The sequence below is a fragment of the Staurois parvus genome, unplaced genomic scaffold, assembly GCF_062004578.1.
Source record: "Staurois parvus isolate SC_StPar_1 unplaced genomic scaffold, SC_StPar_1.0 ptg000211l, whole genome shotgun sequence".
NCBI classification, from domain to species: domain Eukaryota; kingdom Metazoa; phylum Chordata; class Amphibia; order Anura; family Ranidae; genus Staurois; species Staurois parvus.
In genome coordinates, this window is record NW_028318007.1 from 448107 (window position 1) to 452569 (window position 4463).

Sequence of the window (4463 nt, forward strand, 5' to 3'; positions counted from 1 at the left end):
ACATGTTTTAAACCTCTGTGGACACTTGGACTATTTGCATCTCAGATGCTTGGCTGCAGGAAGTGTTTTCAGGGGCTACAAGGTGGAATTTGGCTCCTAGACCCCTTCTTGGTTTCTCAATTCCAACCTTCCAATGTCACCACATAGATTAGCAGATCCCCATTGAGCCTTCTCAGGTCTTATGGATAGAGGTGTCATTGTCCCAGTTCTTCTGGCAGAATGGTTTCAGGGGAGTCACTCAAACCTGTTCACAGTTCCCAAGCCCAAGATGGGTATCACATTGACAGTTCCTGGCCAGACATATTCATTTGGCGCTCAGGATAAAGTTGCCCCTGGCTTGGTTAATAGTTCTTCTGAAATTGGGGAAGTCTTACCATCCCGTTTTCTGTTTTCAAGCATGAAGGAAGAACCACTGCAAGAGAGGTAGAGCAGACTCTTTCCTTTATGGAACTTCACGTTTCAGGTTTGTCTGCTGTTTACATCCTAGGCGTGGACAATTGGCAAGTAGACCTTCTCAGTCAGCAGAGTTTGGACCCAGGGGAGCAGTCCTCAAACCAAGAACTGGTAGAGGACCTCTGTTACAGGTGGGGGGACACAATGGATGTAAAGCTTCTGGGCTCCAGATCCATCAAAAAACTGCACGGGTGATTCCCAAAATGTTAAAAGCTATAAACTCTACTTCTTGTGAGGTCTCTCATCATGCAAGGGTCTTGGGACTTCCACCATAGAAGATTCTCTGTGAGATTAATCTTTTCCTTCCTACAGCTGAATCTGGAGCAGCATTTGTCTTCAGCACCATAACAGGTTAGGTCTCTGCTCTTGCCATATTTTTTTCTGAGACCACTGACCTTTTACTCCTTGAAGAAGAACTGTGTCTCTTATGTTGCTTTCCCTCTTTGATGTTTCTTGTAGCTATTGTCTTTGCAATGTGAGTGCCTGAACTGGTGGCCATGTCCCGCAAAGAACCTTTTCTGGTCTTGCATAAGGGCAAGGTGGTGTTGAGGCCCAGTGTCTTATTTGCTACCTAAGGTAGGTCCTATCTTTCACCTCACATGGAAAATCATTTTTCCCATCCCTCTGGCTAGCTCCAGTTCACTAAAAGAAAATTTTCCTCAGTTGCATGGATGTAGATCTGGCTGTGAGAGTCTCCCAGCCACTGCTTTCTTTAGAAAGGCCGATTCCCTTTTTGTCATCTTGGATGGACTCTGCAAGGGTGCATCAGCTTCTTGTTCCACTTGGTGGTTTAGACTGTCCAAACTGTGGCCCTTTGTTTGCCTTTATCTAGCCCTTGGGGCACTAGTCCTCTTACTGACATCAACAATAGGGCACTATTCCTCCCAATTATACCCTATGCCTTCCACTGACACCAACATTGGAGCACTATTCCATTTACTGACACCAATGATAAAGCACTGTTCTTCTCACTAACACCAATGATGTGGCACTTTTCCTTCTACTGCCACTACCGATGGGGCACTATTCATTTCACTGACATCAATGATGGGGATTTATTCTTTCCACTGCCACAAACAATTGGATACTGCTCATCCCCTAATACCAAAGATGACATTGTTTTCTCACTCTGATGCTAGGACAATTCCAAGACTACTCCCAATAGTCCGGCCCCCCTGAAGGGCAGTAAACTGAAAGCGATTTCTCCTGCGCTCCGGGACCCAGGCCGGTGGTGAGTAGATGGAATTAAAACCTCCAGAGAAGCAACCACCAGAGTATCCAAGGTCGTGCAGCTCCAAACCAAGGCTGGGGAAGCCCGAACAAACTGCGAAGTAAAACAACAAGAAGCGCACCAACCTTGTGCATTACCTCAGTAACCAAAATTTATTTAATGAAGGAAAGGTACTCACAAACAGTGAATAAAAACAGGCATGTAAGTCCACCAAGGGACTTCAAAGGTAAGAGGCCAGCGCGAATCCCATCATGGGTGTAGGTACTCAGTCCAGCTGACGCGTTTCGAAGGTCATGCCTTCTTCCTCAGAGCTGACTGGACTGAGAGTGTATGCTCCCATTTATGCCCACAGACTGAAATAGGACCCTCCCAAATGGGTTGGGCTGTCCTGGGCCGGGGGGAGGGGCCCGGGTGTCAACAGAGTACAATAAATCGTCATCCAGATGAATATAAATCATAAAATTAAAATAAAATAAATTAAAATGTATATAGATGGTAAATGATACATTATACCTTAAAAAGTGCAGCTTATAAATACAATAGTAGGAAAAATTTAAAATTGGTTGATATTAACATTAAACTGATCGTCGGATGCATCCAATGTATATAAACTATATATACACATACATAAAAACTGTATACTATGTATATGGAAAATATATATATACATCCATAGACACAGGAACCCACACAATTGCATGAACCATACATTGTCTGTTTGTTCATAAACGATGAGCAATTCAGCTAGAGTGTCTATTAGACATAGCAGAATTCATAAAATTAATAAAATTGAATTAATAGCAGTAATAGCATTCATTAGTGTAATGTTGTATATGAACACATGTGTATAGAAGGAAAAGTATAACATCCATTCATATTACCAAGCCAGGGGATGTCTCATTGGAGAATTGGAGGGAGAGGATCTTTATACATTTTAATTTATTTTAATTTTATGATTTATATTCATCTGGATGACTATTGACTATTTATTGTACTCTGTTGACACCCGGGCCCCTCCCCCCGGCCCAGGACAGCCCAACCCATTTGGGAGGGTCCTATTTCAGTCTGTGGGCATAAATGGGAGCATACACTCTCAGTCCAGTCAGCTCTGAGGAAGAAGGCATGACCTTCGAAACGCGTCAGCTGGACTGAGTACCTACACCCATGATGGGATTCGCGCTGGCCTCTTACCTTTGAAGTCCCTTGGTGGACTTACATGCCTGTTTTTATTCGCTGTTTGCGAGTACCTTTCCTTCATTAAATAAATTTTGGCTACTGAGGTAATGCACAAGGTTGGTGCGCTTCTTGTTGTTTTACTTCGCAGGGCAGTAAACTGACCCTTTGTTTAAAAAGTTTGAAGACCCCCTGTTCTTAAGGAATGGGTTCCACCATTTACTTTCAAGTTGCACTCTACTAGATATGTGGGCGCCTCTTGGGCTTTTCAGCATCAGGCTGCTGTTTTCCAGATTTGTAAGGCTGCCCCTTGGTCTTATGTGCACACAGGTTCTATCAGGCCTCCTCTGATGCCAGCTTTGGACATATAAAATCCTTCAGGCGGCTCTGAGCTGCAGGCAGGCCAGTTGTGTTGTTTATTTTGGGCCTTGTTAGCCAATGTTCCCCACCCTTCAGTTGGGCAGCTTTTAGAACAATAAAGGGGACACAGGTACACCCCCCTTCCTGTCTACGATCATGCTGTTGGTACTGCTTTGCTGCAAAGCTGAGACATGCTGGTAGTGGAAGGGGTTGTACTGTGGCTGGCCTACAGCTTTCTTTTTTTTTGTGTTTGCCAATGTCACATCCTCATGTTGGCAACAATATAACCACCTGTGTCTCTCAATGACCTCCAAGAAAAGGATTGTACAAGGAGTACAAAAGTTCTATAAATTCCAATTGTTATGGAAATTCCAGCATCCCCTGTTGTTCCATACACAGTGTAACAGGGCATGACAGGACTTGTAGTTGCACAGCAGTCAGGATCTACCGTTTGTCTGTTAGCAGCTAACCTGCCTCACCTACAGGAGGAGGAACAATAAATAATGGGACATTTCTGCTGGGCAGAAATAGGAATGATCCAGAACTTACCTGGCCCAGATTCTGGTCCCTCCATGTAAGATCGCCGTGTGTACTAGGACTGCCTGCTACCAGAGGACTCTGGTACTGAATGAAGGTGTGCCGGGGCCTAATGAGTAACTATATGACCTTTCCACTGCTAGATAACAGGCGTGATTACTACACCGACCAATGTAACTGCACTCAGGATGACTGCAGTTCTCCGGATCCCGTTTCTGGGTGAGTGGGGTAGATGCAGCTGATGAGAGATGATAAAAGTATTTCTGGAGAGATAAGAGAACCCACTGGAGAAGAGATTAGGGTACCCCTGGCTAGAGCAGAGATATGGCTGGTGAAGAGATCAGAGTCCCTCTGGCTGGAGAAGATAAGGACTGATCAGTGACAGCTGTTGCTATGTACACAGAATGCAGCAGTGTGTCAGGGCTGAAACCATGCAATATGTCCTCCTGCATAAGACGCATGCACTCAGTCATGGAGTACCAGCATTGATCCCTCACACTGAAATCTTTAACCCTAATCAATGAGTTGCAGATGATCTCTCCCTGCATCCTATCAGCACACTGTCCTGACATCACATGACAACCCATTTCTCAGCATGAGGATGAAATGACTGAAGTCACACCACCATGGCATCTCATCATTGCTGTCACATGACAGCATCACACGCCACACATCTGTCTCTTTAAATGAATGCTGAACACAGAAGAGG